Here is a 9,738-nt window from a genome sequence, read left to right as displayed (position 1 = left end):
TGACATAGGTCGCTGATCATGCTAATCATGATTCTAAACTTTGTAATTCCATTAACAATGCATTTAGAATCATCTTTTTATCATATAAAAATCAGCATGTAAAAAATCAGCACCCCTGAAAAATCTGCATGCAGAATTTTTCAGCATGCATGATCATTCAATTTTCAGATCTAATAAGCCTTTAGATATTTAATTCTTACCTTAATCTACGAAGCCTAGGCTCTGATACCACTGTTGGAAACCCGCCCATGCCGCTGATATTTCAAAAATTTTTCAGATGGCAGCGGAATCGGCATGCACGGGTTCGACGTTCATCGCATGAACGTTGTTTCGAGACCTTTCGTAATTAGGTAAGAATTAAAACTTTTAAAACTATTAGGAAGATCAAATCTTCACCTTGCGCGGGTAGATGATCACCGCAAATCTGAATTCGTGGTTTTGAAAAAGGGTTCGCTTGAAGCCGTTCAAACGTCCGGCCTCTACGGGTATCCACACGAAGCAGGATCCGATCCAAGCTCTCTATCTCACCGGGGTGCTAGCTCCCTTGCAGAGATAGCTTTGATGGCTGATGTCCTCTCTTTCAATCAACTCTTGATTGCACTTGAGAGGAGGAAGAAGAAGGATGAAGAAGAGGAAGAAGATCAAAGCCCTTCGCAGCCTTCTTCTCTTCACACGCGTTGAAGCCAAGGAAGAAGACCAAGAGGAGGGAGACGCCTCCTCTTCTTTTCCCTTTGCTAATGGCGGCTGAACCAAAAGAGGAGCAAGAGGGGGGCGTACGGCAGCAAGGAAGAAGCCTTCTCATCTATTAGGTCAGCCCCCATGAAGCCCTCTTTAAATAACAAGTGGAGCTCCTAACTTTTAGGAGCTCCATTGAAATAATTCCAAGAGGGGCGCCAGCCCCTCTTGTTGCCGCACCAAGCAAAATGAAAGGAGGAGGGGCGTGTGCCCCTCCTTCATGGTTGCCCTAATCCTCATTAGGTAAGGATTTGGATGCCCTAATGTGGTTAAGTCCTAATCCAATTAGGCTTAACCAAATTGGGTTCAATCTATGCTAGTCCTAATCCAATTAGGACTTGAATGAATCATGACTCAATTGAACTCTTCAATCCTAATCCAATTAGGAGTCATGTTGATTCATTAGATTAATAATTAATTTAGACTTAAGGAATCCTAATCTAATTAGGATGTATTTAATTTTAGTCCTAATCCAATTAGGACTTTATTTGAATCCGAAGTCCTAATCTAATTAGGATTTCTAGGAATCCTACTCCAAGTAGGAATCCAATTCAAAATTCCTAATTTCATTAGGATTTTTGGAATCCTATTCCAAATAGGAATCCCAGTCCTACTCCAACTAGGATTCCCAGTCCTAATCCAATTAGGACTCTAGGAATCCTACCCGAAGTAGGATTTGTGTTTAAGTCCAATTAATTAATTCCCTTTGTTCCTTCTTCAACTTCTTATCAATCAAATTGATTTCTTGTGATTCCTAATCACGATTTCAACCATCGGATCGGTCAATACTTCTAGTGTGTGTGACCCCATAGGTTCTATTCTGACTGGTAGTGAGATATATTGTGATCTCTATCTCAATATCATTGAAAACTTCTTTCAATGGGTTGGAACGATTCCAACTCAACTCATTAGGGTTTATCGATCATCGAGATAATCCCTGTGAGTCCCACCATCCACCAGTGACACCTAGCAGCATGTAGTGGCTACCCAGCAGAATGGAATGATGAACCTCTAGGTGCAGTTAACATGTGATACAGTCCTACTATCGTGGATCCCTACAGGACGGAGGTCATGGACAACTCGTCAAACCCCATCGTCTGTCATATGTCAAGATTTATTCGACTCGAGTTTGATAGTGGAAAACTCTTTTTCCACTTTATATTACTGCCCTGGCCAAGGTCTTAGAACTCAGTCTAACAAATCACATAGGATCACTCCTCTTCTATCAAGGTCGATAGATTCCTTATAGGTGCATACCCTACTCCTACAGTGAACCTACTGCAGCCAATCTACACTGCATGGACCCATATGGCTAGAGACCATGTATGTGTGCAGTCAAACTACAATAACCTCACTGTGAGTAGCCGAAGCACCGCAGGTCAAAGGACCAGTCACACTACTGCAACATCAAGCAAGTCACTGACGAGTGGATAGACATCCAAGTGACTTCTTGTCTTGGTCACGCTCAGTACCCTTGTTCTCTAACAAGCACCTGCACTATCACTTCAGTGTCCCTACACTGTGGACTCAAGTCTCGTCCATCCAGAAGGAAAGTGATCTGTGCACTGATCGGATCGATAATCGTCCTCGTGATGATCCATTGATCAGGAGCATTTAGAAATTAATCACCAATGATACATGGCTCAAATTTTCAACTCTTGAGAATATGTATCATCATCTTATTAATTCCTTGGACGATTCATAGACACATAAACAATATGAATGAAAAGATGCCTTTTATTTATTCAATAATAAATAGTCAAGTACAAAATTATGTCCCTAGAATCAACAATGTGTCAGCCAAATTGGCTTCTAGGGCATACATCTAACAACATCAACCCTACTTAATATGATTAAGTGGGGGCATGAGATAAGAGGGAAAAAGAGGGAGGGGCGTACGCCCCTCCCTTGATTCTTGGCGTGAGAAAAAGAGGGAGGGGCGTACGCCCCTCCCCTTTCCAAAAAAAAGCCTCAACACGGCATATTAAAAGGAGGGAAACAAGGGTACGCCCTAGGTGATTTTTAATCCCCTTCTTCCAGCCGTAAAGAAGATTTAACTCCCTCTCTTGGAAGCTGCAAACAACTCTCTCCCTCTTTGCTTTTCAGCCGCAAGGAAAAAGGAAAACAAGGGAGTGGCGTGGGCTTTTTCAATCAACCTCCTTCCACCAAAACAAGAGGCAGCAAGCGTGCTTCCTTTTGATCCTTCTTTCTCCTATTCTTCCTCTTCTAGAGAAAGCAATCAAGGTGTTGTTTGCTGCAAGGAGAAAGAATTTCATCCATCAAAGTTATCTCTGCAAGGAAGCTAGCACCCCGGGGAGATTCAAAGGCTTTGATCGGTCCTCTGCTTCGTGTGGATACCTGTTGCCCAGATAGACAACCCAAGAGGGGGGTGAATTGGGTTTTAAAATAATTTTGCAATTAAAACGTTTGTGGATGACTAATTAATACTTTTGCAAGATGATTAATTAGTTGCTATGTGCTGTGAGTGAAATGAGAGTGAGAAAGAGAGACACAAGCAATCACAAACACAATGTTTATAGTGGTTCGGAGCTAACCCTTACTCCTACGTCCACTCCCCAAGTCTCACTTGGGAATTCACTATAACCCCTTGGATTACAGCCGGTTGTTTTACAAGCTCACAACCCAACTTGTTGTTTTACGAGCTCACAACGAACTCGGTCGGTTTTCCCAGGCTCACCGACTAGAACCACCCCGATTGTTTTTCCGGGATCACAATCGAACCCTTACACGTTGGTTTTACCCTCGGCTCACCAACCAACCTCTACACTCTTGATTCAATCCCCTGATTGAATCAAGCAAAGACAAGATGGAAAGAACAAGGACAAACAGAAAAACAGAGCTTCTAAAAAACAGATATACAGCAATATAAACTAGAGAGAAGTTAAGAGCCCTCAAACACGTTTGAGTTGGAGTAGAGTAGGGCTTCTTGAACTGTGAGTCTCCTCTTGAATGTCTGGTCGACTTGAAGGCAGGAGGAGACTTTTTTAAATGCTGGGAAGAGGTAGCTGGATGGAGTTAATGGCGCTCTTCCTTCTTTTCTGTTGAAAACCAGTTGGCAGAGATAGGATGCTTGATTTCTTTGAGTGGAATGGTGCTTCTCTGCCTTGTTACAGTCCTCTGTGGCTATTTAAGCCATCCCCCACGGAAACTAGCCGTTAGACACCTTTTTATGCCCGTTCTGCACACTCTGCACGTCCTGACAATATGTCCGTTGGGGTCGGAGTCGACTCGCGCGATCTGGAGTCGACTCGGCTGTAGCGGGAGTCGACTCATGCTTTTCTGGAGTCGGCTCGGCAACAGTTCCGGATTTGAATTAAAGTGACCTCCGAGACTGGGAGTCGACTCGACTTAACTCGGAGTCGACTCGCCAACTTCTGGAGCTGACTTGCCATTTTCGGAGTCGGCTCATCCCATGAAGTCCATGGAGCTAATTTTTCAACTTGGCCCACTCGAGTCGACTCGACAATCCTGGGAGTCGACTCGGCGCTCAGAGCCCGAACTTCCGATCTTCTGTCTTTTGGCTCGTCCAGTCTTGGAGTCGACTCGAACTGTTCCAGAGTCGATTCGGCTCTCAGTTTCCGAAACACAGCCTTCTGCCTTTTTGATGTAGCGCTGCCTTGGAGTCGACTCGAGCTGTCTGGGAGTCGACTCGGCTCTCAGAGACAATAATTTGGTCTTCTGTCTTTTTGGGGTCGCGTTGTCTCGGAGTCGACTCGCGCATTGCGGGAGTCGACTCGGATCTCAGAGTCCGAAAACTGCTCTCTGACTTTTGCCTTGTGTACCACTGAGAGTCGACCTGCCAACCATCGGAGTCGACTCGCGTTCCACAGGAGTCGACTCGAATCTCAGGGTCGAAAATCGCTCTCTGACTTTTCTGTCTGTAACTCCTTGGAGTCGACTCATACTACTCCGGAGTCGACTCGGTAATCATCGGAGTCGACTCGCGCACTTCAGGAGTCGACTCGCTGACAGGTTTTGAGTTGAGTCTTTCTGTTCGTTTGTCAGTTCTCAGTCGGAGTCGACTCGTAATGATCCAGAGTCGACTCGAGCCCGTGCCAGTGATTCTGATACGCTTGAAGTCGACTCGTAATATCCCGGAGTCGACTCGAGTCTCAGACTTTGGTTCAAACTAACTTCTTAACTTATCTAAAATATCTTGAACCAAGTCTAGAAATACTTAGACAAGATTTTCACTGAAACACTCAATTGAATTCATTAGTAAACAAAAGATATACTCAAATGCTTTGAGCTCATCAAAATCAAATAGGGTTTTAATCAATCACTCCACAATACCCGTAGAGGCCGGACGCGTGAACGGCTTCAAACGAACCTTCATCCTAAACCACGAACTCCAGTTTACGGTGATCATCTACCCGCACAAAGTGAAGATCTGATCTTCCTAATGTTTTAAAAGTTTTTAATCCTTATCTATCTACGAACGGTTTTTGAACAACGTTCATGCGATGAACAGGTGATCCCGCGCATGCCTCTTCCGCTGCATCTGAATTCTTTGAATTTCAGCGGCATGGGCGGGGCATTCTAACATGGCCATCATGCATCGTTGAAAAGTTGCGGGTGCATTGCATAGTCCAAAAGGCATCCTCCTATATGCAAATGTCCTAAATGGGCAAGTAAAAGTGGTTTTCTCTTGATCGTCCGGGTAAACAGGTACTTGATTATATCCAGAATAACCATCTAAGAAGCAGTAGAAACCTTGACCAGCCAACCGTTCCAAAATTTGATCTATGAAAGGTAGAGGAAAATGGTCTTTTCTAGTCATCGAATTAAGTTTTCTGTAGTCAATACACACGCGCCAACCCGTGGTTGTGCGTGTTTGTATCAATTCTCCTTCCGTATTTTCAACCACAGTGATACTTGATTTTTTGGGTACCACTTGTGTCGGACTCACCCACTTACTATCAGAAATTGGATAAATGATTCCGGCATCTAATAACTTCACCACTTCTTTCTTGACTACCTCCTTCATATTAGGATTGAGTCTTCTTTGCGTTTCTCGGGTGGGCTTTGCATCATCTTCGAGATGAATTCGATGCATGCAAACAAAGGGGTCAACCCCTTTCAAATCGGCTACAGACCATCCTATGGCATGTTTATTCTCTTCTAGCACCCTTAAAAGTTTAACTTCCTGTTCCATAGATAAGGTGGCCGCGATGATTACAGGGAGAGTATCTTCTGGTCCTAGAAAAGCATACTTAAGAGTTGTCGGAAGTGGCTTCAACTCGAGTTTAGGTGGAGAATCAATGGAAGGACAAAGTGGTGCGCTAGCAATGGGGGGAAGAGGTTCAGGTCGGATCTTCCAAGGAAGGAAACTCATGGGAGATTGATTGTCGAGTAAGATGTTGACTTCTTCTATGGCCTTGTCTATATCAAAGTTGTCAATGTCAAAATGGGCCAAACATGCCTCTAAGTGGTCATCTGCTAAGATATAGGGAAGGGCTTCCTCTACATGATCATCCATTTTGTCAATTAGGTAACACTCGTCTTCCCTCACATGTTGGTCAGCGGCATGAAACACATTCAACTTAATTTTCATATTCCCAAATGATATATTCATTGCCCCGGTTCTACAGTTGATACATGCATTGGCTGTCGCTAAAAAGGGACGACCAAGAATCACAGGAATTTATTTTTTTAGGTTGGGCACATGTTCCATGTCAAGGACGATAAAATCTACTGAAAAATAGAATTTGTCTACCTTGACAAGAACATCTTCAATCATCCCCCTTGGCATTTTCACCGATCGATCAGCCAATTGTAAAGATACCGAGGTAGGTTTCAATTCACCCAACCCAAATTTTTCATAGACTGAATAGGGTAGAAGATTTACACTTGCCCCTAGATCTAAAAGTGCTCGGTCGATGGAGTTATTTCCTATGACACAGGAAATAGTGGGGGCACCAGGATCTTTGAACTTTGGAGGGGTGTTGTGTTGGAGAATGGAACTCACCTGCTCAGTTAGGAGGACCTTTTTAGGCACATGTGTTCTAGATTTCCGCTTTTGGGTGCAAAGGTCTTTGAGAAATTTGGCATAGGAGGGAACTTGTTTGATGGCATCAAGGAGTGGGAGGTTGATTTTAACTTGTTTGAAGACCTCCATCATCTCTTCTAATGAAGTTCCCTTCTTGCCAAAGGGAGAGGGTGCATTAAGTGCTTCAGGGAATGGAGCTTTTGGAATGTGGGATGTGGCAGATGGTGGACTAGCTGAAGAAGGTTTTGGGTTTTCATGTGATACATTCTTCTCTTCTTCTTCTCCTTCCTTATTGTTACCCTCCCCAACCTTATTATCTATTATACGTCCACTCCTCAGGGTAGTCAAAGCATTGGCTTGCTCATGATTTAGTCGAGTTTCTTGAGCCACGTATTGTCCCCTAGGATTACTCATTGGTTGACTTGGAAGCTTACCTTCCTCTCGGTTGTTTAATGCATTAGCTAGTTGACCCATTTGGGATTCTAGCCTAGCAATTGATTGCGTGTGAGAGTGCAATAGTTGTGTGTTTGCCTCCAAATCTTGAAGGGCAGTCAACACCTTCTCCTCAAAGGCTGTATTTCTTTGGGTTGGAGGAGGAGGATGCTGAAATTGAGTTGAGGGACGGTAGAGATGAAAATTCTGAGGGTTTTGAAAATTTTGGGAGAAGGGTTGGGAGGTATTAGAAGCTTGCTGCCTCCAAGAAAAATTTGGATGGTTCCGCCATCCCGAATTATATGTATTGGAAAATGGATCATTACCCGGTCTGGGCTGTGTTTGGGCGGCATTGATGTGTTTTTGCACGAGTTCGGGATATTGGGGTGCTGAGGGGCACTCATGAATAGGATGCGATGGGCTAGAACAGATAGCACACACTTGTGCTTGGGAAGAGCTAACGACATGTCCTCCTATCATTAGTTGGTCAATCTTATGGGACAATGCATCTACCTTGCTAGACAGGTCCATAGAATGACTTATTTCACAAATGGCCCCTTTTCTTTGAAAATTCGGGGATGCTTGACGAGAACATGAAGCATGGTGGAGGGAGTTTTCATTAAGATTTTCAAATAGTTGCCATGCTTCATGCTCATTTCGAACATGAAAGTCCCCCCGCATGCAGCATCGATCATCTGACGGTTTCGTTCTGTCAATCCGTCATAAAAACATTGCACTAGTTGCCACTTAGGTATTTGATGATGAGGGCATTTACGGATTAGGTCCCTAAATCTCTCCTAAGTTTCATGAAATTCTTCTCCCTCAGTTTGGGAGAAGCTTGTAATGGCACGTCTAAACTGGTTCGTTCTTCCTATGGAAAAGTATTTTTTAAGGAATTCTTGTTGCATTTGATCCCAAGAACGAATTGAGTTATTCTAAAGAATTCAGCCATTGTTTGGCTCTATCTTTAAGGGAGAAGGGGAATAACCTAAGTTTCAAGGCATCATCAGTGAAGTTCTGAATCTTGACAGTGGTGCAAATCTCAAGAAATTCATCTAAATGTTTGTAGGGGTCTTCGTTGGTGAGCCCATAAAAAGATGGGAGCATTTGGATCACACTAGACTTTATTTCATATTGTACAGCTGCTACCTCAGGTAATCGAATGCAAGATGGGGAAGTGTAAATAGTGGGAGTAAAGTACTTCCTCAGGAGTTTGGGTTGTTCTTCAGCCATCTCAAGAGGTGGGGATGATCCTAATGTTTTGATCTTAGCTCGAATGTTTCTAAGGGTTCGTTCTATTTCAGGGTCAAAAGGTAATAGGTTTCGTACTCTAGAACGACTACCGTGCATACACTAGTACTCGATCAATCAAGCATGCAATAAAAGAGAAAAGCATATCAATCCTAGTCTTTGTCCTAAAATCACTAGACAGCTCCTAACTGGTTTGAAGAGGGCACCTAAGCCTCCAATCCGGTCTAATGAACCGAGTTGACCAGGTAAGCTCCCAGGTAAGTGGAGGGGTCACGATGCGTTCGCTAAGGTCCCACTTAAAACGCACTTGCCTCGAACAGATGAACTGTCTCCCTTATAGGGACAAAGCTTGCCTAGACATTAGAGGTGGGCAACGGGCCGTGCCGGGCCGGCCCGGCCCAGGCCCCCCGGGCCCAAAAACTAAACGGGCCGTGCCTGGCACGGCCCGTAACGGCTCCAGACGGGCCGTGCCAGGCACGGCCCGTCTGGAGAGGGGGGAGGAAAATAGCCGTTTCCAACGGCTATTTTCGTGAAAATGACCCTTTTACCCCTCCCAACTGTCCAATAACGGCTGAATTGAGGGGTATTTTGGGAAAAAAAATTTTTGAGCTTCTATAAATAGCCCATTCCTCCCTCATTCTCACCACACCAAACCTCTCATTCTCTCCTTCTCTACTGCTATTATTTCTCTCTTCTAAAGTGCTCTTCTAGCAATTTAATTTTTAGTTTGTTCAAGTGCTACACAAGAGGAGGTTCCTGTTGAGAAGAGAAGGTCGCTTCTGTTGAGAGCACAAGAGGAAGCTCGGAATCTCGGCTCTGCCTCTGCCCTCCGACCCTCTACTCAATTCCTTCTTGCGGTTAGTTTTTATTTTTTGAATTAATTATAGATATGTCATCTTTTGAGGAAAGTCAGTTTGGCATTTCTGTTTCTGAGGGGGAAGAAACTAATCCCCAACCCCCTGTTCCTAGTTCCTCTAGAACTGGTGAACCGAGTGAAGGTCAAACCTCTTCTCGTAAGAGGACTAGTACTGTATGGAATGAATTTGATAGAGTTATGGTTGAGGGAGTCTGGAAAGCTAAATGTAAAAAATGTGCCAAACTTTATAGTTGTAGTAGTAGTGGGGGAACAGGGCATGTAAAAAGACATCAAGAGAGTCATAGGATGCATGATTCTCATGCTCAAACTCAAAGTACCCTTAATATACAAGGGGGATTACTTGTAGGTAATTTTGCATATAATCATGAAAATCAAAGAAAAGCACTTGTAAAATGGATAGTTAAGGATGAATTACCTTTTAGTTTATGTGAAT

At 43.8% G+C, this 9,738-nt stretch overlaps 1 non-coding gene across 1 annotated transcript; it reads left to right on the top strand.

Annotated features, from left to right (window-relative positions):
* Positions 1–7,930: 7,930 nt before the first annotated feature.
* LOC120110721 lies at positions 7,931–8,036 on the top strand. Its single transcript, XR_005511857.1, has one exon. It is a non-coding gene; the product is annotated as a small nucleolar RNA R71 (small nucleolar RNA).
* The last annotated feature ends 1,702 nt before the right edge of the window (positions 8,037–9,738 follow it).

Source organism: Phoenix dactylifera, chromosome 4 (assembly GCF_009389715.1).
Source record: "Phoenix dactylifera cultivar Barhee BC4 chromosome 4, palm_55x_up_171113_PBpolish2nd_filt_p, whole genome shotgun sequence".
Taxonomy (NCBI): domain Eukaryota; kingdom Viridiplantae; phylum Streptophyta; class Magnoliopsida; order Arecales; family Arecaceae; genus Phoenix; species Phoenix dactylifera.
The sequence above is the reverse complement of the archived record's forward strand: the minus strand, read 5'-3'. Positions and strand labels throughout refer to the sequence as shown.